General features: G+C 44.2%; 1 pseudogene; it reads left to right on the top strand.

Moving 5' to 3' along the window:
• The first annotated feature begins 739 nt into the window (after positions 1 to 739).
• Positions 740 to 26502, top strand: LOC121270363 (annotated as a pseudogene).
• The last annotated feature ends 935 nt before the right edge of the window (positions 26503 to 27437 follow it).

Here is a 27437-nt window from a genome sequence, read left to right as displayed (position 1 = left end):
CAGGGAGTTTCACACTGACTGGTGTCCCTCAGTCCTCCTCTCTCAGGGAGTTTTACACTGACTGCTGTCCCTCAGTCCCCCTCTCTCAGGGAGTTTCACACTGACTGCTGTCCCTCAGTCCTCCTCTCTCAGGGAGTTTCACACTGACTGCTGTCCCTCAGTCCTCCTCTCTCAGGGAGTTTCACACTGACTGGTGTCCCTCAGTCCCCCTCTCTCAGGGAGTTTCACACTGACTGCTGTCCCTCAGTCCTCCTCTCTCAGGGAGTTTCACACTGACTGGTGTCCCTCAGTCCTCCTCTCTCAGGGAGTTTCACACTGACTGGTGTCCCTCAGTTCTCCTCTCTCAGGGAGTTTCACACTGACTGGTGTCCCTCAGTCCTCCTCTCTCAGGGAGTTTCACACTGACTGGTGTCCCTCAGTCCCCCTCTCTCAGGGAGTTTCACACTGACTGCTGTCCCTCAGTCCTCCTCTCTCAGGGAGTTTCACACTGACTACTGTCTCAGTTTATCTGTTGTACACAAACTGTTTACCTTTGAGATAAATGACCAGGACAAAGTGTGACTGGATCTTTAATTTATTAATGAAGCTGATCCTCCGCCTGTTGAATAACTAAATAACTTGTAGAGAATTGAAATCTGTGCTGGAGGCGGGGACAGGAAGCTGAGCTTCTGGTTTCAGTGGGTGGGGCTGCTGTTTAAACTGTGGGACCTCACTCACTCCACTTCCCTATTTAAACAGCACTGACTCCAGATCCAAACACAGGCGCCCTGAAGCAGCCGATTTCTGGAGTGTCTGAGTCTGTGTCTGAAAACACAGGGCGATGGGGTTTGCTCCTTATCTCTGTGTCCTTCTGCTCTGTCTGACAGGTGAGAGGTCCCGTGGCTTTATCCCCACACAGTGCGGCTGCTTATTCAGAGTCTCTTTTACCCTCTCTTTGTCCAATGGGTTTACTGACTTCTTTTTCTCTTTTATTAACAGGTGTCTGGTCCGCTGTCGTGCTGACCCAGCCCAAGTCAGCTGTGAAAAAGCCGGGGGAGTCTGTCAGGCTGTCCTGTACAGTGAGTGGATTCAGTCTCAGCAGCTACAGGATGCACTGGGTGAAACAGGTCCCTGGGAAAGGGCTGGAATGGTTACTTAGTTACCATCAAGGATATAGCACTTACTACGCGCCTGGAGTTCAGGGTCGAATCACGTTTTCAACTCAATCTTCCACAACCTCCATTGATATTCCTAATCTGAGAGCGGACGACACCGCCACCTATTACTGTGCGAGGGACACAGTGAGAGGAAGCAGGGCTGAACTGGAACAAAAACTCAGTGAGAGAATCTGCAGTCAGGGGAATGAGTGAAAGGGGAGGAATGATCGCTCACCCTCAGTTATCAGCACAGCTTTATTCCCATCCTGATTGTGTTGGGATCTGCCTTCCCCCGGAAATGGGGATGGGACCATTCGCTGGGGATTCCTGGGCTGGAGATGTGATGGGAAACCTGGGAGCCGACAGAAACTCGAGCTCGGGACACGTTTAAAAAAATCTCTATAAACTGTAGCACCGCATCCCAAACCATCGTCAGTGTGAATCCGAGAGCAGGATTGCTCACTTGTAGCAGTGTCAGTGTGGTTTAAATGTGAAGTGACTGGGCTCAGTGACAGTGAAAGGGGAGGAGGTTAATGTTCGGGTGTGGATCACAGTGTCTATACTGGGTGGCACAGTGAGAGAGATGGGGGATCCCTCCATTCAAAAACCTGTCACAGGAAAACTATTTAAACTGGACCCTTTGGGCGATATCACCGACCTTTACCTCCAGACCTGTGGATATAAATCAGATCCAGATTAAATAATCTGGCTGTGTGAACAACTTTCTTTGAAGATGTTATTTGAAAGACAGAAACAAGAGTGAGTAACAGCTGTCGGGTGAAGAGGTCATTGTCAAGTTTGACATTTGTTCCCCTTCCCTCGTTTCCCTGAGAAGATGATGGTAACTGAGAGCCTCAATGACCCCTTCAGAGGGCAGGTAAGAGTCAACCACATTGAGTGTGGGACTGGAGTCACCTATAGACTAGACCGGATTTCCTTTCATTCAGGACAAGGGTGAACCAGTTGGTTTTTTTCTGACAATCCAACAGCTTCATGGTCACTTTTACTAATCCCAGCATTTTCCCCAAATTTTAAAGCAAAATTCCCAGATTCCCACAGAGGGATTGAACTTGGGATTCCCTGGAATATTAAACCCAGGTCTTCAGATCACTGATCCAGTAATAGAACCACTGAAATATCACATCCCAAACCATCGTCAGCGTGAATCCGAAAGCAGGATTGCTCACTTGTAGCAGTGTCAGTGTGGTTTAAATGTGAAGTGACTGGGCTCAGTGACAGTGAAAGGGGAGGAGGTTAATGTACGGGTGTGGATCACAGTGTCTATACTGGAGTGACACAGTGAGAGAGATGGGGGATCCCTCCATTCAAAAACCTGTCACAGGAAAACTATTTAAACTGGACATTTTGGGCGATATCACCGACCTTTACCTCCAGACCCGTGGATATAAATCAGATCCTGATTAAATAATCTGGCTGTGTGAACAACTTTCTTTGAAGATATTATTTGAAAGGTGAAAGAACAGTGAGTAACAGAGAGAGGATGAAGAACAATGAAAACTCCTTGTGGATTATCTCATCTTCCTGTAAAGTCCTGGAAAACCCTGAGTTTGACACCTGGTGCATGGGGGACACACGGACACAGACTGAGGAGTTAATAAAACTACTAGCTGCTTGTTTGGGACAGTTTATTTCAGGTTGGATCTTATACCCATGGTTTATGATCTGGGGTGAAGCACTGTGATATGGAACCACAGCAGTAGAGAGCTTGACACAAACTCCCTCGCTACAAATGACCATGTGTATCAGAATCTGTGTCCATGGATTCCACATTCGTGTTTCCCAGAGTGAAATATTAAAACACTGACTCGGGTTGTTGGAGGAAAATGTTGATTTCAGGGCACATAAAAGACAAAAAGGAGGCGATTTTGTTTGTTGGTAATGTGCAGGAGCTGGTGCTCGTGCACAAGAAAACTGCAAAAATGCTTCATTTATTCATACATTTGGAATAGGTTTAGGATGGAATTTCAGATTGAGATACAGGAAATGCTGTTCCAGGTTAAAACACAGTTTATGTTTACATTACCCTGAGATTATTACATATCGTGGACAAGTTCAATTATTGTATTGGGTGAACGAGGAGATGAAGCACAGTGACTATCTTGATTACTGGGGGAGTGGAACGTTGGTGAAAGTGATTTCAGGTAAGACAAATTTCTCAATTCCTTCCTTATCTGATATTTATTTTCTTTAATTTTTGTTTTTAGTGAATTTGGTAATTCAAGTGCAGTGTCTGATTCACCTGAAATCAGTGAGATATTTAGAACAATTACATGATCCTATCTGAGAGAGATGGATTTCTGTAGAGTCAAGAATATACCCAGTATTTTGAGCTGAAATCTGATAACTGGATTTACTCTCAAGGGTTAAGATTTAGCGCCACAGAATTGATTCTCAGAATCTAGTAAAGATTCCAGCATCTGTTTAATATGTTCTGCTTGATCCAGATTATAGTTTTCAGGACACTTGTTATGTTGGGGCAGGTTTGGTGATTTTGGACTTTAGGATATTTACAAGCAGGTTAGGATTTTGTTATAATCTGAGTTAAAACACATCATCCGATGGTGCTGAGATTTAATAGCTGGTGTCACAGTTGTTTAAAATTTTAGTTTTTACAGTTCAACCATTGCTAGAACAGTTTTTAGGTGTAAAAAGAATAAGTTTCATGTTTCACTTGATAATCTAGTGATCACAGAGGGCAAATGGTTTACACAGAGTGAGAAATATGGATTTGTGTTTATTAAAAATGCCTCTTCCCAACAAGCTTGGGAAATGTCCAGGCAGACAGGGAACAGATTGGATGTGGAATAAGATTGCGTCTCATTGAGACAGAATTTGATTTGTGCTTTAATAATAATTGTTTAACGATCGGTGATGTACGAGCTCTCAATAGAGAGTTTAAATCATCTGTCCCCTCTGAAAGCTCAGCTCCAACTGAACCCACACTGAAGGATTGAGAACAGGAAGGGTTTCTGTGTGATTGAAATTTTGTTCCTTGACAACAACTGTAATGGATCTGGTAATTGATAATTTGTTGGCATCAAATTTTTCCCATCACTATTTCCATCTTTACAATTATTGGATGAAAACATTAGTTGAAGCAAATTCATACAAATATATTAACTCATGGTGATATTTAATTATTGAGTTAAGTACAATGGGCAGGAATAAGATTTCTTACTGCACATTCGTGGAAAAAGGTTTAACATTCAGTTTGTTCTGATTGCCCTTTTTTAGTAGAGACAGTATCCCAAATTAAAGTTAGGCGTGCAGTTAACAAGAACCTTTTTCAGATGCAGATTCATGGTCCATTTGGAGTTAAGGAGCTGAAATTCTCCCATTTGCTATTCGTCAAGTATTTTTCTGAATTTGATCGAAATTAATTTGCTGTTTCAAAAATTATTAATTAAATTAACAAAAGGCCAATGATGGCTTCAATATGTCCCCCAGATGAACTTTTTGCAATACCTTTGTAGATGAATTTTGCAAAAAGCGCACAGTAAACTTTCCTGATGGTATTAGCACAATACAGAGGGATGACTAAAGTTCAGGAAACCAGGATGTTGATGCAGTTGTGGTAAAGATGAGGAATGATAAAGGCAAGAAGTCACTTGTGGGAGTGGTGTACAGGCCCCCTAACAGTAGCCACATGGAGGACGGCTTATAAAGGAAGAAATAACGGGAGCTTTTCAGAAAGATACAGAGATAATCAAGGGGATTTTAATCAACTTATAGACTGCAAAAATCAGATGGGAAAAGGTAGCCCAGATGAGGAGTTCAGATAATGTTTTCAGGATAGTTTCTTAGAACAGCACGTTCTGGAGCCAACCAGAGAGCAGGCTATACTGGACCTTGTACTGAGCAACGAGATAGGATTAATTGATGACCTCATGGTGAAGGCACCCCTATGTAGCAGCGATCATAATGTGATTGAATTTTACATTCACTTTGAGGGAGACAAGAGTGAGTCTAAGGCTAGTATAATAAACTTAAATAAAGGCAATTATGAGGGCACAAAAGCAGAGCTAGCTAAAATGAACTGGAGAATTAAGTTAAGGGATTGGTCAACAGAGAAGCTGTGCAGATATTTAAAGAATACACAGAATAGATACTTTCCAACGAGAAAGAAAAAAATCCAAAGGGAAGGCCCACCATCCGTGGTTAATTAAAACAATTAAAGATAGCATGAAACTTAAAGCAAAAGCATATAATTGTGCAAGGATGGGTGACAGGTCGGAAGATTGAATAGAATATAAAAACCAGCAGAAAATGACTAACAGATTAATAAGGGGAGAAAAATTAAGCACGAGAGAAAGTTAGCTAGAAATATAAAAACTGACAGGAAGAGTTTCTACAGATATATGATAAAGAAAAGTTAAATAAGCGAGTGTTGGTCCTATAGAGAGTGAGTCTGGGGAATTAATAATGGAAAATAAAGAGATGGCAGATGAATTGAACAGGTATTTTGCATCGGTCTTCACTATAGAGGATAAAAGTAACATCCCAGCAATAACTGTCAATCAGGAAATGCAAGGGAGGGGGGAACTCAAGAAAATTACAATCACAGGAAGCAGCACTTAGCAAATTGTTGGAGCTGCAGGCTGACAAGTCCCCGGCTCCTCATGGACTTCATCCTAGGGCCTTAAAAGAAGTGGCTAGTGAGATTGTTGATGCATTGGTTTTAATCTTCCAAATTTTGCTAGAATCTGGGAAGGTTCCATGAGATTGGAAAATAGCTAATAGCTCCTTATTCAAAAAAGGAGGGAGACAGAAAGCAGGAAACTACAGGCCAGTTAGCTGAACATCTGTCATAGGGAAAATGTTAGAAGTTATTATTAAAGATCGTTTAGCAGGGCATTTAGATAAATTCAAGGTAATCAGGCAGAGTCAACATTGTTTTGTGAGAGGGAAATCATGTTTAACCGAACTGTTGGAGTTCTTTGAAGAAGTAACATATGCTGTGGATAAAGGGAAGCATGTGGATGTACTGTACTTAGATTTCCAGAAGACATTTGATAAGGTGCCACATCAAAGGTTATTGTGGAAAATAAAAGCTGAATATATTGGCATGGATAGAAGACTGGTTAGCTAACAGGAAACAGGGAATAGACATAAATGGGTCATTATCTGGTTGGCACGATGTAACAAGTGGTGTGCCACAGGCATCAATGCTGGTGCCTCAACTTTTACAATCTACATGAATGAGTTCGAGGAAGAATTTGCCAACGGCACAAAGATGGGTAGGAAAGTAAGTTGTGAAGAGGACATAAGGAGACTACAAAGGGATACAGATAGGTTAAATGAGTGAGCAAAGATCTGGCAAATGGAGTATCATGTGGGAAAATGTGCAAGTGTCCATTTTGGCAGAAAGAATATAAAAGAAGCAAGTTATCTACATGGTGAGAGATTGCAGAACACTAAGATGCAGAGGGATCTGGGTGTCCGAGTGCATGAACCACAAAAGATTAGTATGCAGTCACAGCAAGTAATTAGGAAAGGTAATAGAATGTTATCATTTATTGCAAAGGAAATTGAATACAAAAGTAGGGAGGTTATGCTTCAGTTATACAGGGCACTGGTGAGACCACATCTGGAATGCTGTGTACAGTATTGGTCTCCTTGTTGAAGGAGGGATGTAAATGCATTGGAAGCAGTTCAGAGAAGGTGTACGAGACTAATACCTGGGTTAGGCAGTTTTCCTTTGAGGAAAGTTTGGACGGGCCACGCTTGTATCCACTAGAGTTTGGAAGAGTAAGAGGTGACTTGATTGAAACATATAAGATCCTGAGGGGTCTTGACAGGGTGGATGCAAAAACAATATGTCTCCTCCTATCGGAGAATCTAGAAATGGGGTCACTGTTTAAAAATAAGAAGTCTCCCATTTAAGACAGAGGTGAGGGGAAATTTTTGCTCTCCATTGGTAGTGAGTTTTTGGAACAGTCTTCCTCAAAAGGCAGCGGAATGAGAGTCTTTGAATCTTTTTAACGCAGAGCTAGGTAGATTCTTGATAAGTAATGAGGTGAAAGGTTATCAGCGGCAGGTGAAAATTGGAGTTGAGGTGACAATCAGATCAGACATAATCATACTGAATGGCAGAGCAGGAATGAGTGGCCAAGTGGCCTACTCCTGCTTCTAATTCCTATATTCATACGTACATAACATCTCCACTATCTGATAGATTGAGTGGGGTAAAATCTATTCAGATGGTGGTGCAAAACGGGGGTATTGGACTTGCCGCCTGTGATATCCAGTGCCTGATATTTAATTCCATTGACTGCTGTGGAACTGAATAACAGGCGCTGTTTATAATGAGCAGATGATCTGATAAATGCCCTTTTTGTGTCAGCGCCCCGAGATGAATTTCTAGCCTGGAGTGTTTGTCTCTAACACGGACTGTGCAGTGGGAATATCACTGCGCACAAACACTGAGGGAGGGTTGAATTTAACTTGAATAACATACCTCAATCAGCGTGAATCCAATTCGCATGCTTCTTTACCAGAAAGATGCTGATAACTGGACAGTCAAACAGTTCTTATGCCCAGGTGATTTTCAACATTGTTTTTTCCAGTGGTTATTGATCAGCATCTTGTCTGAATTTACTCACTGGGTTCCCCTTTGTTTCTTCATTTCCTTCTTGTCTATTAACCACCTTCTTTCCCTCTTTCTTTCTCTCTTTCTTATCTTTCATTCTTCAGGTTCTTTGTTTTTAGACTTTTGCTCTCTCCCCATTATTTCTTCATCTCTTTTCTATCGTGCTCTCTCTCTTCCATCGTCCTGCCACTCCCTCCCTCCCTCTCTCTCTCCCTTTGTGTCCTACAAGTTCACCATTGAACAGATATTTAATTGTCTAGGATTATGGAGGGTTGAGTTTGTTTTCTTCATGGAGAAAGAGGTTTTTTAAATTCAGAATGACATTGAGAAGTTAAGTGGAGGATTTAAGGGAGCAAATTAAAAGCGGAATTATTTCACACATTACTGACCAGTCAGTCTGATGGCTGTGGTGGGGACATTTTTAGAAACTGTTATCCAGGATAAAATTTAATGAAGCATCATGTACACGGTGAGTTCCTGTGATCCGGAAAACACTGCTCTGGGCCCTGACAATATTCCAGCAATAGTACTGAAGACTTGTGCTCCAGAACTTGCCGTATCCCTAGCCGAGCTGTTCCAGTACAGCTACAGCACTGGCATCTACCCGGCTATGTGGAAAGTTGCCCAGTTATGTCCTGTACACAAAAAGCAGGACAAATCCAACCAAACCAATTACCGCCCCATCAGTCTACACACGATTATCAGGAAAGCAATGGAGGGGGTAATCAGCAGAGCTATTAAGCAGCACTTGCTTAGCAATAACCTGCTCACTGATGCCCAGTTTGGGTTCTGCCAGGGCCACTCAGCTCCTGACCACATTACAGGCTTGGGTCAAACATGGGCAAAAGAGCTGAACTCCCGAGATGAGGTGAGAGTGACTGCCCTTGATATCAAGGCAGCATTTGACCGAGTGTGGCATCAATGAGCTTAAAAAACAAACTGGAGTCAATGGGAATCAGGGGGGAAAACTCTCCTCTGGTTGGACTCACCTGGCACAAAGGAGGATGGTCCTGGTTGTTGGAGGTCAGTCATCTCAGCTCCAGGACATCACTTCAGGAGTTCCTCCGGTTAGTGTCCTGGGCCCAGCCATCTTCAGCTGCTTCAACGATGACCTTCCATCATAAGGTCAGAAGTGGGGATGTTCGCTGATGATTGAACAATGTTCAGCACCATTCGTGACTCCTCAGATACTGAAGCAGCCCATGTCCAAAAGCAACAAGACCTGGACAATGTGCAGGCGTGGGCTGATAAGTGGCAAGTAACATTCGTGCCAAACAAGTGTCAGGCAATGACTATCTCTAACAAGAGAGAATCCAACCATCACCCCCTTAATGTTCAATGGCATTACCATCACTGAATCCCCCACTTTCAACATCCTGGGGGTTACCATTGACCAGAAACTGAACTGGACTAGCCATATAAATACTGGCTACAAGAGAAGGGCAGAGGGTAGGAATTGTGTGACGCACAACTGACCTCCTGACTCCCCAAAGCCTGTCCACCATCGACAAGACACAAGTCAGGAGTCCGATGGAATGCTCCGCTCTTGCCTGGATGACTGCAGCTCCCACAACACTCAAGAAGCTTGACACCATCCAGGACAAAACAGCCCCACTTAATTAGCACCACATCCGCAAACATTCAGTCCCTCCACCACCGATGTACAGTAGCAGCAGTATGTACCATCTACAAGATGTACTGCAGGAATTCACCAAGGCTCCATAGACAGCACCTTCCAAACCAACAACCACTACCACCTAGGGGGAGATGGGCAGCAGATAGATGGGGACACCAGTACTTGGAAGCTTCATTCCAAGTAACTCACCATCCTGACTTGGAAATATATTGCTGTTCCTTCACTGTCGCTGGGTCAAAATCCTGGAACTCCCTCCCTAACAGCACTGTGGGTGTACCTACACCACATGAACAGCAGCGCTTCAAGAAGACAGCTCACCACAACCTTCTCAAGGACAACTAGGGATAGGCAATAAATGCTGGCCCAACCAGTGAAGCCCATATCCTGTGAATGAATAAAAAAAATGGCAGAATAAGTAGAATCCACGGGAACTTACGAAAAGGGAACCGGAGAAATAGATGAAGGGAAATTGCCACAACTCTATATATCTCTTTCCGTCATGTTTTTTCTCAATTGAAAAGAAAGCTGCTTCACCTCCCTTCCTACATCTAAACACCTGCAACATGCTGCCAAAGAGAAGCAGAGACAATCATTTTAATAGGAATTGGAAGAGCACTTGAGGGAAATATACTTGCAGGTCTATGGGGATAGAGTGGGGGGTTTGTTTGCTCTACAGGGAGCAGGCATGGGTTCAATGGACCAAATGACTTCTTTCTGTGCTGCAATGAATCTTTGATGCTAAAACAGTTTATAGGGCTATTGGGAAAGAGCAATGGAGTGGGATTAATTGGTCAGCTCTATGAGAGAGCAGTAAAAGGGAAAAGGGCCGGATGTCTCACATTGAACTGCATCATGTATGACAGTGAAATTAATTTTTGGCGATATTGTAAATTGACACAATCTGACGGATTTAGTTTTCCATCAACATCAGTTTGGAAAGTTCCCTGTACACTATCCCATCAAACACTCCCAGCTCAGGTCCAGCACAGGATTGGATACAGAGTAAAGCTCCCTCTACACTGTCCCCATCAAACACTCCCAGGACAGGTACAGCACGGGGTTAGATACAGAGTAAAGCTCTCTCTACACTGTCCCCATAAACCAGTCCCAGGACAGGTACAGCACGGGGTTAGTTACAGAGTAAAGTTCCCTCTACATTGTCCCCATCAAACACTCCCAGGGCAGGTACAGCACGGGGTTAGTTACAGAGTAAAGTTCCCTCTACATTGTCCCCATCAAACACTCCCAGGGCAGATACAGCACGGGGTTAGATACAGAGTAAAGCTCCCTCTACACTGTCCCCATCAAACACTCCCAGGGCAGGTACAGCACGGGGTTAGATACAGAGTAAAGTTCTGTCTACACTGTCAACATCAAACACTCCCAGGACAGATACAGCACGGGGTTAGATACAGAGTAAATCTCCCTCTACACTGTCCCCATCAAACACTCCCAGCACAGGTACAGCACGGGGTTAGACACAGAGTAAATCTCCCTCTACACTGTCCCCATCAAACACTCCCAGGACAGGTACAGCACGGGGTTAGATACAGAGTAAATCTCCCTCTACACTGTCCCCATCAAACACTCCCAGCACAGGTACAGCACGGGGTTAGATACAGAGTAAATCTCCCTCTACACTGTCCCCATCAAACACTCCCAGGACAGGTACAGCACGGGGTTAGATACAGAGTAAATCTCCCTCTACACTGTCCCCATCAAACACTCCCAGCACAGGTACAGCACGGGGTTAGATACAGAGTAAAACTCCCTCTACACTGTGCCCATCAAACACTCCCAGCACAGGTACAGCACGGGGTTAGATACAGAGTAAAGCTCCCTCTACACCATCCCCATCAAACACTCCCAGGAAAGGTACAGCACGGGGTTAGATACAGAGTAAAGCTCCCTCTACACTGTCCCCATCAAACACTCCCAGGACAGGTACAGCATGGGGTTAGATACAGAGTAAATCTCCCTCTACACTGTCCCATCAAACACTCCCAGGACAGGTACAGCACGGGGTTAGATACAGAGTAAAACTCCCCCTACAGTGTCCCCATCAAACCCTCCCAGGACAGGTACAGCACGGGGTTAGATACAGAGTAAAGCTGCCTCTACACCGTCCACATCAAACACTCCCAGCACAGGTACAGCACGGGGTAGATACAGAGTAAAGCTCCCTCTACACTGTCCCCATCAAACACTCCCAGGACAGGTACAGCACGGGGTTAGATACAGAGTAAAGCTCCCTCTACACTGTCTGCATCAAACACTCCAAGGGCAGGTACAGCACAGGGTTAGATACAGAGTAAATCCCTCAACACTGTCCCCATCAAATACTCCCAGGACAGGTACAGCACGGGGTTAGATACAGAGTAAAGTTCCCTCTACACTGTCCGCATCAAACACTCCAAGGGCAGGTACAGCACGGGGTTAGATACAGAGTAAATCTCTCAACACTGTCCCCATCAAATACTCCCAGGACAGGTACAGCACGGGGTTAGATACAGAGTAAAGTTCCCTCTACACTGTCCCCATGAAACACTCCCAGGACAGGTACAGCACGGGTTAGGTACAGAGTAAATCTCCCTCTACACTGTCCCCATCAAACACTTCCAGGACAGGTACAGCACGGGGTTAGATACAGAGTAAATCTCTCTACATTGTCCCCATCAAACACTCCAAGGGCAGGTACAGCACGGGACTGGATACAGAATAAAGCACCCTTCACACTGTCCATAGATTTAGTGGGGTCAGTTTGTCATGGCAGGTTTGAACTCACAGCCTCTGACACATGACTGGTTGTATAAATAGCAGGATATCTCCAGAAGCATGTGACTGTATTAGGACAGTCTAAACCTGGACTGTGCTGGGACTAGTGTTCCAGCGAGCTGCATAACTAAGGCGATTATGAGGGCATGAAAGCAGAGCTAGCTAAAGTGAACTGGCGGATTATGTTAAGGGATAGGTCCACAGAGAAACAGTGGCAGATATTTAAAGAATACACAGAATAGACACTTTCCAATGAGAAAGAAAAATTCCAAAAGGAAGAACCACCATCCGTGGTTAACTAATAAAGTTAAAGATAGTATCAAACTTAAAGAAAAAGCATATATTTGAGCAAGGACAGAAGATTGGACAGAATATATAAAAAAGCAAAGAATGACTAAAAGATTGATAAGGCAGGAAAAAGTAGAATATGAGAGAAAGCTAACTAGAAGCATAAAGACAGTAAGAGTTTCCATAGATATTTAAAACAGAAAAAAGAGTTCACAAAGTGAGCATTGGTCCTGTAGAAAGTCAGTCTGGGGAATTAATAAGGGAAAATAAGGAGATGACAAATGAATTGAACAGGTACATTGCACCGGTCTTCACTATAGAGGATACAAGCAACATCCCAGAAATGACTGTAAAGCAGGAAGTGGAAGGAAGGGAGGAACTCAAGGAAATTACAATCACCAGGGAAGTGGCACATAGAAAATTGTTGGAACTGCGGACTGCCAAGTCCTCACGTCCTGATGGACTTCATCCTAGGGTTTTGAAAGAAGTGGCTAGTGAGTTAGTTGATGTGTTGGTTTTAACTTTCCATATTTTCCATCAGATTTAAAAATAGCGAATGGAAATCCTTTGTTCAAAAAGGGAGAGAGACGGAAAGCTGAAAACGACAGACCAGTCATAAGGGAAATGTTAGAAGCTATGGTTAAAGACGTAATAGCAGGGGACTTAGATAAATTCAAGTTAATCAGGCAGAGCCAGAATAGTTTTGTGAAAGGGAAATCGGGTTTAATGAATTTCTTGGCGTTATTTGAAGAAGTAACATTTTCTGTGGATAAAGAAGGCATTCGATAAGGTGCCACATCAAATGTTCTTGTGGAAAATAAAAGCTCATGGTGTAGGGGGTAACATATTGGCATGGACAGAAGGGTGGCAAGCTAACAAGAAACAGATGGGAGGTAAAATGGGTCATTTTCTGTTTGGCAAGATGTAGCAAGTGGTGTGCCTCAGGGATCAATGCTGGGGCCTCAACATTTTACAATTTATACAAATAACTTGGATGAAGAGACCGAAGATATGGTTGCTAAATTTGCTGATGATACAAAGGTAGGTAAGTAAATTGTGAAGAGGCTACAAAGAGATAGAGATAGGAAAATGGGTTGGCAAAGGTCCGGCAAATGGAGTATAATGTGGGCAAATGTGAAATTGTTCATTTTGGCAGGAAAAAAAAAAGAAGCATATTATCTAAATGCTGAGAGGTTGCAGAGCTGTGAGATGCAGAGGGATCTGGGGGTACTGGTACATGAATCACAAATGGTTAGTATGCAGTTATTAGGAAAGCTAATAGAATGTTTTTGTTTATTGTGAGAGGAAATAAATATAAAAGTAGGTTATGCTTCGGTTATACAGGGCACTGGTGAGACCACATCTGGAATGCTGTGTACAGTTTTAGTCCCCTTATTTGAGGAAGGATGTCAATACATTGGAAGCCGTTCAAAGAAGATTTCCTAGATTAGTACCTGGAATGGGCAGATTATCTTATGAAGAAAGGTGTGACAAACTAGGCTTGTATCCACTGGAGTTTAGAAAAGCAAGAGATGACTTGATTGAAACATGTAATCTCCTGAGGAGTCTTGACACGTTGCATGTGGAGAGGGTGTTTCCTCTTGTGGGAGAACCTAGATCTAGGCATCATTGTTTAAAAATAAGGGGTCACCCATTTAAGACAGAGATGAGGAGAAATATTTTCACTCAGAGGATCATGAGTCTTTGGAACTCTCTTCCTTGAAAGGTGGTGCAAGCAGAGTCTTTGAATGTCTTTAAGGCAGAGCTGGACAGATTCTTGATAAGCAAGGGGGGGGGTGAAAGGTCATCGGGGGTGACAGAAGGTTACAGTCAGATCAGCTATGATCTTATTGAATGGCGGAGCAGGCTTGAAGGGCCAAGCGGCCTACTCTTGCTCCTAATTCGTATGTTCGTACATACTGGAATGCATTTGTTTACTGGGCTTATCCGTGTACATCTACTGACATTTCAGATGTCCAGGTCAGACCATCAGTTTACATCTCCAGCTCTCCCTGTGACACAAGCTCCAGCCAAGGTGAGATCAGCCTCCTCTGTTTGGTCAAGGACTTTCAGTCCGAGAGCATCAGTCAGACATGGTCCAGTAACAACAGAGACATCACTACTGGAATCAAGAAATATCCGACAATCTTGGAGAAAAATATCTACACAATGAGCAGTGTGCTCAAAGTCTCTGCGTCAGACTGGAATGCCAATCGGGTCTACCACTGCAAAGCGGGCTACGAGCCAAACAAAATGGTGGAAGCTTCCAAACAAAAACCTGAACCTAAACGTAAGTACAGGTTATTATTTACCACTTAAAACTGCACTGGTGTCAGGGGATAAAAGCAGAAAAGGAACCTTCAGCAAACAGAGGTTGTTGCAAACAGAACCCAAATTAATTCTTAAATACATCGATCCCTGTACACCAGCAGTGCTGCTGGTAACCAAAGAAAGAACAATCCGAATGAATTCTTATACCCATATACTCGATCTCTGTACACCAGCAGTGCTGCTGGTAACCAAACAAAGAACAGTCCAAATGAATTCTTATACCCATATACTCGATCCCTGTACGCTAGTACTGCTGCTGGTAACCAAACAAAGAACAATCCAAATGAATTCTTATACCCATATACTCGATCCCCGTACACCAGCAGTGCTGCTGGTAACCAAACAAAGAACAGTCCGAATGAATTCTTATACCCATATACTCGATCCCTGTACGCTAGTACTGCTGCTGGGAACCAAACAAAGAACAATCCGAATGAATTCTTATATGCATATACTCGATCCCTGTACACCAGCAGTGCTGCTGGTAACCAAACAAAGAACAATCCGAATGAATCCTTACACCCATATACTCGATCCCTGTACACCAGCAGTGCTGCTGGTAACCAAAGCACCATGAGAAATCACACCAAACTGGAGAATGATGGGGAAACAGTGATACCACATGCCCATATTTGATTCTGTGGAAGTCAGTGAAGGGGAATATTGGGGGGAGTTTATAACAGGTGACCGATGCCATAATGTTTGTACTGCGTTCTAACCCAGGCCCAATTTTTGAGCCTCCCCAACCTCTCTACCCCACCTTGCAATATGGTGCTGATTTATAAAATCTTACAGGGCAGAAGAAGGCCATTCAGCCCATCGCATCTGTGCCAGCATTATCAGAGATTACCAAATTAGTTCCACGCTCCTGCTCTTTCCCCATAGCCCTGCAAATTTTCCCTATTCCAAGTAATTATCCAATTCCCTTTTGAAAATTACTATTGAATTTATTTTCAACACTTCCTTTCAGGAGGTGCATTCCAGATGCAAACTAATTAGCTGTGTTTACAAAGAAAAACTTCCTCGTGCCCACCTGGGTTTATTCTATCAACTATCTTAAATCTGTCACTACCAATCCTCCTGCCAATGGAAACAGTTTCTCTCCATCTACTCCAATGCATGGATACATGAACTGGTATAGGCCAGTCAGCTCCTTCAGTCTGCTCCATCATTCAATTAAGATCATGACTGATCTGCACCTCAACTTCCATTTGCTTTGCTCCATATCCCTGAAGAATGAGATGCTCCGCTTGGCAGAGCCTAGGTTTCCTGCCAGCTCTCCCAATCCCAGCATTCTTCAATAGTCACAATTGTTCTCATCATGTGAACATGCTTATGGGCAAATCACCATCATTATGGAAGGGGCTGTTACTGTGACGGTTGCTTTCGGTGTTGAGCGAATTGAGTGCACCTTGACTGTGGCCAAAATAATCATGTAATCTGAAATATTGCAATATTCTACAGCTCAATCTCCCAATCTCATCTCACTTGTTCCATCCCCGGAGACTGTCTACAATCAAACGACTGCCGTCCTGGGATGTGTGATATCCGGATTCTATCCTGACAGCGTACAGGTTTCCTGGATGAAAGACAAAGATGTCCAAGGTGTTGTTCTCCCATCCATAGAAGGGAAATAAGAAAACCTTCGAAACAGTCACTTACCTGACTGTTCCTGTAGCGGATTGGAAGAATGGGGATATCTACACTTGTGAAGTGTCCCATCCATCTTCAGGCTTCAACGACAGGATTCAGATGAGATACCAGAAGGGTAAGTGGTGTCTGAGGAGGGAAAAAGAATACATCATCAGTAATTCAGACTTGTATTAATGCGCTAATGCTCACCCTGAATCCATGAATCGCTGTCGCAAATGTCAACCCTGTTGGGAAAGGTGAATGTTCAGTATTTTGTGTTTTGTTATTGAAGCTACCCTTAAGGGGAGTAATTTTAACCTAACGCAGCAAGCAGTGAAACTGCTGGAATTGGGTCAGCTGCCTGTTTACACCCTCATTCAATGTGACTCTCTGTGACTAGAAATGAAAATGGTACAGGCTGTGAAATGGTCCATCACATACATCCCATCTGATACCAACCTATCTATTACCATCCACGGTTGAAATCGCCTCCTAACTTTTCCTTTTCTACTCCCTCCCAAGTGCTGTTTTAAGAAAGAAATCTTTCCAATTTTGCATTTGAAGGAATTGCATGGATCTGCTTCACAGTCTCCTGAACCTGTTCCAGAGATTGATCAATCCATTGCTGCATTAATTTTGAATTGAATCCCCTACCCTTCCCCCTTCAAGCACAAGTCATTTCCCCTGATCTTCCTATTCTGGACAAGGTGAACCAGCTTTTCATTGTCCACCTGATCAGGTTCCTTTAGGATCCTACAAAGACAGGACTGAGCAGAGTTTTGAGGCCGTGTGAAGTTCCCACTTACCCAGCACAGAGTAGGGGAGGTGAAAATGTATAACACTTAAATCTGCAACTCTTCCAGTTCCAGGTGGAAAGGCATGTCGTCCAGTTCCATGTTCTCCTTGTTCTTGTTCTGACTGTATGCCGAAGTTTCTCTACCAGACTAACCTCAATGTGACCCTCAAAAATGGTGATCAGCTCCAATATGACTGCTACCAACAAAAATGTGAAATAAAGTGATGAGTTTGTGAATGGAATTGGCCGTTGAATTTTATTACAAACCATCTGGCAGGTTCAAAACTATCCCAGGGTATCCGTCAGAATGAAAGTGTGAATACTGCAAGAGGTTACAGCCCTAGTTTGGGTTCCCCCAGACAACCCACTCCTGATCTAAATGGTCATTTTTTTGTGACCTGCGCTGGGTCAGAGTGAATAGGGACCTGACCCCACCAACTGACATTTGTCTCTCAAGTCTGACTCAAGTTGGAAAGGATTAGAAGCCTGTTTGTCACCCAGAGAGGCCGGGAGGTTGGGAGGTGCTGGAGTGGGACTCATTGATCCAGTGAAATGGCCGGATTGGCCCCCTTCAATGATCCTGAGGCAAGTTGGTGATTCAGCACACAAGGATTTAACTGGTGCCCTGAATGGGCTGGTCTGCTTTAGATGAAATTCTGGGTTGCAGAAATAGAAAGAGTTCCCATCACTCTCCCAATCTGGATACTCATCTCAGTCAATGTCAGGAGCTCAATGTTCACAGGAATCCCAGTCGGGGAAGTGTTTTCTCAAAATTCCGCAAAAAGGGTAAATGGAATTAAACACCTCCTGCCCAATAATGTTATTATTTTACAGGGATAAGGGGACTGTTCCCAACCCTATGAGGTTTTATCTTGGGAGATCAACGTGAAAAACACCTAGACTTAATCATTAATATATTGAGCAATCCCAATCTGGAAGGAAATTGATCAAGGTTTTGTTTAAAAGGCAAGAGAGAGAGAAACAGAATAAATAACCTAATAAAAGACACATTCCTATTAGACAGACACTGAACATCAGCTGAAACTGCAGCCGGAAGAGTTAATGTGTGGTGTTCATGACAGGTTTTGATATGGACACAGATGGAGTAATCCAGTCTCTATGTAAGTGTTAACATTACATCGAGAGAGAAATATTATTGTGGATCAAAGCAGTTGTGATTCACGCAGTGAATGTGTATGCGCATGTGTGTGTCTGTGTGTATATGCGTGTGTGTCTGTGTTTACAGTGTACAGAACACGCAGTGAGCTGCGGGATATCTGAAGAGATTGTGATCCGTGGGAGTTGAGCACAAAGGAGAAAATGTGAAGAATGCAATCAATCATTCCTTTCCCAAGCTAGTAAACTCCGGAATGAAATGAGGGGAAGTCCGTGTTATGCAGAAATGATCCCCAACTTGCAGGAAGAGGGGACTTCTGTTACTCCCCTGATTCATGGGAGTTGCTCTCCCAATGCCAAACTAACCTTCTTTGACAGGGAATGATCACCAATGATAACTTGAATTGATATAAAGACTTTAATGTAGTAAAACATCCCAAGGTGCTTCACAGGACCAAAGCCAAAGCAAAACTGATGCTGAGCCTCCAGGAGGAGATCTTGTGGCCAAAATCTTGGCAAAATAGAGAGGTTTTAAGCAGCATCTCAAATGAGGAGAGAGGTGGCAGGTGGCTGAGGTTTAGGCAGTGAATTCCAGGCATTAGGGCCTAGACGGCTGAAGACACAGACACCAATGCAGGGGGAAAGGAAGATAAGGATGTACAAGTGTCTAGAGTTGTGCAGAGTTTCTGGGCGGCTGTAGGGCTGGAGAAGGTTACAGAGATAGGGAGAGGTGAAGCCATGAACATTAGGATAAGAATTTTAAAACTGATGTGATCCAGGCTGGCTCCAATGAGAGGAAGAAAAGTAAAGAAAGGCTCACATTTACATGTCATCTTTCGTGACCACAGGACATGCCAAAATGAAGTACTTTTGAAGTGCAGCCACTGTTGTAAAGTTGGAAACACAGCAGCCAATTTACATGCAGCAAGTTCCCACAAAGAGTAATGTGACAATAACCAGGGAACCTGATTTGTGATGTTGAGTGAGGGATATATACTGATCAGGGTATTGGAACGAGCTTCCCTGATGTCCTTCTTTTACACCGACCTAAGGCGGCATTTGGCGCCTCATTTTCAATTCTCATCCAAAAGGCAGTGCTCTGACAGTGCAGCACTCCCTCAGTATAGCACTGGGGCATCAGCTTTGAGTTTTGTGGGACATGAATCCACAACGTTCTGATTCGGAGGTGAGTGTGCTACCAACTGAGCTGCAGCTAAAAGAAATGGGTCCTTCGTTCATTCAGTGTGCTCAATGTCAAAACTCATTCCACAGCCCCACGCAGTGAAAAAGCACTTACTGAATTGTTCCTTTTGCTAAGCAGTTTGTATCTCTGTTTCACTCCATTTCACAAGCCAGAGATTGCATTGTTACTAACATTGTCGCATCTAAAAGCCACTCACCCCACAACTCAACTGCAGTCCTCACTGTGGATCTCTTGGTCACGGTAAGGGCAGACAGATTCAAAAGGGGATCCAGTGGGTTCTTGGTTGTCCTACGATGTTTTCTCAGTCAAAATTTGCAAACTGAGAATTGCAAAACAATTTTTTAAACAACCCTGGGATTTTCCAATGTTCAACTTGTTAAAAAATTTAGGTGAGGTGTCGCATGATCGATTAGCAGCTCCAGGTGAAACACATTAAACTGGGTTCCGATTGAAGGCCACAAGTGGCTGATACTAAATAATGCCCATTCTTCTGATTTGTATAATTTCCACTTCCCAGAAATATCTGTCTTTATCCAAAGTCCACTTATGGAAGAGGTTTGGATCAACAAGACAGCTACCCTGGTGTGTACAGTGGTCTGTTCCAATCCAAGCCAAGTCCGCATCACCTGGAACATGAACGGGCAGGAGCGAAGTAAAGGGGTTTCAACCCAGCAACAGAGAGAGGAAGGAACCCAATACATCGTCACCAGCCGACTCCGAACCACTGCGGAGGAATGGGACAGCGGGGTGGAGTTCGTGTGCTCTGCTCAAAGTGGTTCCTCATCCTCACCCATTTCAAAACGGGTAAAGAGCGTAAAAGGTGGGCGAGAGATCAGAAATTACATCACTAACTTTGTTCACTTTCAGGGAAGGAATTTAACAGCTTCTTGGTTTTGCCTGTCTATTCCAGTCGAGCCAAAAAGTCCCAAGGTCAGGCTGCTGCCTCCCCCAGCCCAAGAGATCAAGAATCAGAGCACAGCCACACTCGAGTGTGTGATCACTGGATTCTACCCGGAGCTCTTACACGTCTCCTGGCAGAAAGATGGTGCTCCGATCTCCAACAACACCCATGCTGGACTCACCGCTCTGGAACAGGCAGGGACTTTCAATGTCAGGCACTACCTGACTGTGAGTGCAGAGGAGTGGAGGACAGGATCAGCCTTCAGCTGTACAGTGTCTCATCCACTTTCCAACTTCGTCATCAGCAAGGAGGTGAAGAATGTCCCAGGTAAGGTCCTGGGCCTGATTCTAATATTGACATCATGGTCTTCTCATATAAATTCTCTTGGGGCCAGGCAAATTCAACCCTCACAACGTAGGTGTGGTGATGTAGTTATTACCTAGGTGGACGAGTAATCTAGAGGACAAGTAAAGAAAGAACGATTGTGCATCCTGCCCCCTTCAAACAGAGGCCATACCCACTGATTTTACTGTTCTGGACAAGGTAAAAACAGCTTGTCAGTGTCTACATGATCTAGTTCTTTTAGGATCTTTAGAAGACAGGACAGAGCAGAGGCCAGGGGCTGCATGGAGCTCCCACTTCCCCAGTGGAGGGGAGGTGAAAATGCATAACACTTAGATCCGCAGCTCTTCCAGTTCTGAATCGCGTTGATCCAGTAAAAGAAGGGTGTCCCATTTCAATGATGCTGGTCCTGAGGCAAACCGCTGAGACCGGCTGCAGGGTTCCATCTGGCTCCTGTACAATCCGGTAGGTTCTAGGTGGGAATCCATGGCAGCAGAAGTGATAAACTCTTCCGTTCACCCATCTCAAGTTAATGAAAGATAGGGTCTTGTCAGACACTGGCCGGGGTTTTCTGGCTCCGCTGCAGTGGGTCCCTCTGCAGCAGATGCGGTGAGCCACCCAAATGGACATTGGAAAATCCCACACCCTGTGTACAGGACATCATCCGAAACTGCAGCCGGAGGAGTTGGTTCTCGAAGCTCATGAAAGGATTTGATCCTGATGCAGTAATTGTCATCCTTCCCATCACACCCAAGTGTGTACTGTTCATTATCTCGAGGGAGAAGAGTTGTGATTCGCACAGTGAATGTGTGTTTGTGCGGGTGAATAGTGTTCAGAACACGCAGTGAGCTGCGGGATATCTGAAGTGACGATGGTCTTTTGGGAAACTGCTGGCAACGGGGAAAACTTATGAAGTACTCGGTAAAACATTTGCTTTTTATCTAGTCTCTTGGACATGAAACTGGAGATGGGATGTAAACGTTTTGCATAAATTATCCCCGAGGTCCAGCAAAAGGGCCCTTCTGTCACTACATCTGATTTGTGGCTTGCTCTGCCACTGCAAAATAATCATCTTTCTTCACAGAGACTTATCTACAATAACCTGCTTTTATATATCGCTTTTAGTGTGGACAGAGGTCTGAAGTTCTGCATTGGAGAGTAATCGGACAGAAATTGATAAAGAACCAAAGGAGGAGGCGGGGGCAGAGGTCGTTTTTATGGAGCGTCTTAAAGGAGGAGAGAGGGTTGGCCATGTAATTGTGATTCAGGGATAGACTTACACAGAGCAGGGTCTAGATGGCTGATGGACAGCTGCTACTGTTAGGGCGAAGGGAGTGTGGGGTGTACAAGAGGTTAATGTTGGTGGAAAGCAGCATTTTCAGACGGTTATTGGGCTGGCAAATGTGACAGAGATATGGAGAGGCAAGGCCAGCGAGATGTCAACACTAGGATAAGGATTTTGAAATGGAGGCAATCCGAGGCTGTCTCCAAAAAGGGCACCTCATTGATTCAATCTGCTCAATGTCACAAATCAACCATACAACAGCGGGGAGGTGGAGGGGCTGTAAGTAAATAAGCCTTTATTCAATTGTTTCCATTGCTAAGCGATCTGCATCTGCCTCACTCCATTTAACAAACTGAGCTTTGCAATTGATTCACAGCGTCACATCTAAATGTTGCTCAGTCCCAGAATGCAATTGCACTCCTCACTGTGGGTCTATTGGTCACAGGCACAACAAACAAATTCAAAATGGATACGGCAGGTTCTTAGTGCTCTGATTATGTTTTCTCAATCATAACATGCGAGTCAAGAATTGCTAGACATTGCTAAAGCGACCCTTGGATTTTCTAAAGGCTCAGTTTGCTGCAAATTTCAATGCTGTGTATTTCACCCAGTATCAACTCAAGAGATTAAAAGAGGTGGCAGTTTAAAGTCACTTCTGTGTCAACCTATCATCCACCATCATCAATAGGGAGAGACCACCCTAAAATTCTGAAGCCTGCCAACACCAAATAATGTCAATCCTTCTGAAGTTTTCACTTTCCGCTTCCCAGAAATGTCAGTTTTTATCCAAAATCCTTCTGTTGAAGAGGTTTGGATCAACAAGACAGCTACCCTGGTGTGTGCAGTGGTCTGTTCAGATCCGAGCCAAGTCCGCATCACATGGAACATGAACGGGCAGGAGCGAAGTAAAGGGGTTTCAACCCAGCGACAGAGAGAGGAAGGAACCCAACACATCGTCACCAGCCGACTCCGAACCACTGCGGAGGAATGGGACAGCGGGGTGGAGTTCGTGTGCTCTGCGCAAAGTGGTTCCTCATCCTCACCCATTTCAAAACGGGCAAAGAGTGTAAAAGGTGGGTGAGAGATCAGAAATTATATCACTAACTTTGTTCACTTTCAGGGAGGGAATTTAACAGCTTCTTGGTTTTGCCTGTCTATTCCAGTTGAGCCAAAAAGTCCCAAGGTCAGATTGCTGTTTCAACCAACTGAAGAGATCAAGGGTAAGAGCACAGCCACACTCGAGTGTGTGATCACTGGATTCTACCCGGACCTCATAAATGTCACCTGGGAGAAAGATGGTGCTCTGATCTCCTCCAAGGCCCACGCTGGACTCACTGCTCTGGAACAGGCCGGGACATTCTGCGTCAGGCACTACCTGACTGTGAGTGCAGAGGATTGGAGGAAAGGCTCAATCTTCACCTGTGCAGTGTCTCATCCACCCTCCAACTTCAACACCAGTGAGACGGTGAAGAATTTCCAAGGTATGTGGTTATGTAGTGACTATGTGAGTGGAGCAGTATTCTAGAGGTCTGGACAAAGAAAGAGACAATAGCATTAATGTTGTAGCTTTCACATCCTCAGGATGTGCCCCACAGCCAAAAGAGTACTTTTGTTGAGGTGTAGTCACTGTTTCAATGCAAAGAAAGTGTCAACTAATTTGCATAATGCAAGGCCCGATAAACTGCATTATGATGAAGACCAGGTAATCTGTTAAATTTTGGCCCCTCTCCCCCTTTTTTTCCAAAATGGCGACAATGTGATCTCTTTGGTTGACCTGAGAAGGGGTCGTGGCTTATTGTCTCTTACTGAAAGACGGCATACCCAACAGTGCCGCATTCCCTCAGTATCGGCATGGGGTTTGTCATTCTTGATTTTGTGCTCGAGTTTCCGTAGTGGGTGGTGAACGCACAACCATCGCATGTAGAGGAGCTTGCCCTACCACCGTGCCAAGGTTGACAGGTACAATCACTAATGCAGACAACTGAGGTCAAATCTGAGACAGCTTGAGAATTTGAATTCAGTTGCAGAAAGTAAAAATTGGTAATAAGACGTTAGAATCAGTAAAGTGACCTTGAAGGCGTTAGATTGTCATTAAAAACCCAACAGGTTTGTTCATCTTCCTTGAGGGAAGGATACCTGCTGTCCTTACCCTGTCTGGCCCAGATGTGGCAACAGGCACACACCAATGTGGCTGATTCAGCGCTGCCCTCTGAAAGAGCCGAACAAGCCACTATTGTACATGTGGCGATGTGCATGAAATGACAGCCTTGCAAGACATGTCCACATCCCATGAGGGAATCATGAAATAACAATGATGATTTTTCTCCCAGATGAATGTTTGGACACTGGGATCTCAGTCACCTTAAGGAAGCCTCCTTTTGAAGAGATCTGGAGGAACAGGACAGCGACAGTACTTTGCGAGGTACTTCACAGTGATTTAGAGGGAGTCAGGGTAACCTGGCAGGCGGATGGAATCAAGAGAGAAGATGGAGTGAAGACTCAGGGTCCCAAGAGGAATGGAGACAAAGACATGATCTTCAGCAGACTGACGGTCCCTGCTGCAGAGTGGGAGAGTGGGGTAGAGTATTTGTGTTTGGTGGAGGACAAGAGTTTGCCAACGCCTGAGAAAAGGTCAATCAGGAAAGCCCAAGGTACGTGTGGATGAAACTGTGGGTCTGGTCTGAGTAAATGAAGTGATTTATGACCATCAAGTGGTAAACTATCTAGTATGGGGTGTCAGACCGTGTTAATGGCCCAGAGGTATGCGAACCCTGCTAAGAAATGGATCAGATAAAACCTCAAATCTCCACAATGGCCTCACTCCAAACCACACAAGTCCTTGTGGGATGGGTTCACAGTGAGGGGTGATAGATGGAGAGGAATTAGCAGCTATCACAACATTAGGAAGTGCCTGAAACAAGCCAGCTATTGGAGCGATGAGAGAGGTCCGTCTGAGGTGTAGGTTGAAGATGAGCAAGTCCATTAAGAGGAAAGGGAGATGGAGCAGACACCACAAGACAAGATTAATTCCTGAAGCCTACCTCTTTACAACAGTAAGCAGGGGCTGGGAAGTGGATCTCTGGTATTTCTAAGAGAATCATGTAGCACAGGAGGCCATTTGGTCCATCATGCCTGTGCCAGCTCTTTGCAAGAGTTATTCAATTATCTCACACCCAATCTGCTCTTTCCCAATAGGCTTAAAATTTTCTCCTTTCCAAGCATATGTCCAATTCCCTTGTGAAAGTTGCTATTTTACTGTTTCCACCACCCTCCTTCAGACAGTGCATTTCAGATAATCATAACGCACAGAGCAAAAAAAAATTCTCATCTTCCCACTGGTTCATTTACCAACTCCTCTTTAATATCTGCCCTCTGTTTACTGACTCTCCTGCCAGTGAAATCCCTCATGATTGTAAGGGTTTTGATTAATATGATCATTTTAAGGTCAGCACATCCCTATTAACCATCCGAACACTCTTCCGGCAGATTCCCAGTGGTTCATTGCCTCCCGAAGTTTAAAATCAGCAAGATTGATGATCCTGCCCCTTGCACCCTATCCCAGCAATGGCCAGAAAGAGGTCATTGCCTTTAGTTTCTGATAGAGGAGGTGTCCCTGGGGACGCAGAAGTTGCCCAGATTTATGTTAAGAGCAGAACGTGTCGAGATGAGGGGGATGAGCCGGGGCTCAGTCTAACCTACATTGTCTCTGTTTCCAGTTGACATTAAGACTCACCCTCAAGTCTACCTCCTTCCCCCTTCGCAAGAGGAGATGGAGAAAGACCACACCGCGACCCTGGTTTGCCTGGTCACTGGATTCTCCCCTGCAGAGATCTACCTGGCCTGGAAGGCCAATGACACCCTTCTGAAGTCAGGATTTGTGAACCAGCCGGTGACCGAGGATGGCAGAAGCGGCTGGAACTCAGGCAGTCGGTTGACAGTCTCTGCAGACGAGTGGAACAGCGGCACCACTTACTCCTGTGTGGTGGGACACGAGTCAGTCACAACAAACCTGTTCAGGAGCATCAATAAATCTCACAGCAAACCCACCCTGGTCAATGTGTCACTTGTTCTAACTGATGGCTTCAAATCCTGTTCATAGCATCTAACGATTCAATCACCCACTTACATAATCCCTGTAAATGGATGGTTAAGACAAACAGAGGATTGTCATGGTTGCTATGAAATCTCGCTTTTTGTCGCAGATCACTAGAAAATGTGAACAAAATCTGACCTTGTTCAATACCTGAGGAAGAAATTATTTAAATTCAACCATCTGATCCTACAACAAACATCGTTCTCTCCAAATGTCTGAAGTCCTCAGTTTGTTTTCAAACATATTTTGTGCTGCATTTGATCAAGTGTGAAACCTGTGTGAGATCCCAAGAAGGGTTCATTGTATGTGGCAAAATGTCAATGTACTGATCCAATTTCAATAAACATAATGTGAAAAGGTTTCAGTTTTGAGTGTTCATTGTTGTTGTGCTTCGGGAGACAGTAAATGAGTATCTTCGAACATGATGTACGGTGAGTGTAACATGCTTTTGAGGAACAGGGGTCCTTGGACCTATGGTTTCCAATGCTCCCACCATTGGGCTTACCTCGCCTCCTATCTGGGTTTATTGTGGACTAATTGATAAGACATTGGTTGCTATGATTAGTGCACAACTCCATTATCATTGTATCATATGATCATCAGGATGGCTTTGGTCTTTCTTGGTTTACCAATTCCAATTTGTGCACAGTAATTCCCACCATATGAACTGTGATAATGACCAGATCATCTAGTTTTAGGTGTTTGGGTTGAGGGATAAATGTTGGCTGGCTCAGAACATTGCAGAGTACTCCCCTGCTCTTCTTCCAATTGTGCTGTGGGACCATTTACAAGTTTACATCAACCTCAATGCCATTGTTTAATGCCTCATTTGAAAGGTGGCATCTTCTACAGTGCAGCACTTTCTCAGTCCTGCATTGGAGTGTCGGCCTGAATTATGCACTCAAATGTCTGGAGTGGAACTTGAACCCACAATTTTCTGATCCGGAGGCGAGATTGCGATGCACAAAACCACATCACAGTAATCCATGAATCGCAGACTTTCAGATCCCATTTGGTGTCTCACTCGCTCACATCACCACTCACAAGAATTTGTGCCATTGAGCAGATGTTGTACCTGGTGACTACACAAGTTCATTTAATGCTGCCTCAGGAAATGTTAGGTTGATTAAAATGTTATAGAAGCAGAGATTCAAAAAGAAATAAATATTTGAAGTTACTAAGAATCTCACCTTGGCGATGGGGATAATCTCAGGGTGCTTCACAATCGGATTAGAGTGTTTTTGGAGCCAAGGAGTTGGAAACTTGAGTTTGAGATGGTAGATTGGATAATA

Source organism: Carcharodon carcharias, chromosome 27 (assembly GCF_017639515.1).
Source record: "Carcharodon carcharias isolate sCarCar2 chromosome 27, sCarCar2.pri, whole genome shotgun sequence".
NCBI lineage: Eukaryota > Metazoa > Chordata > Chondrichthyes > Lamniformes > Lamnidae > Carcharodon > Carcharodon carcharias.
Note: the sequence above shows the minus strand (reverse complement) of the source record. Positions and strands in the feature narration are given on the sequence as shown.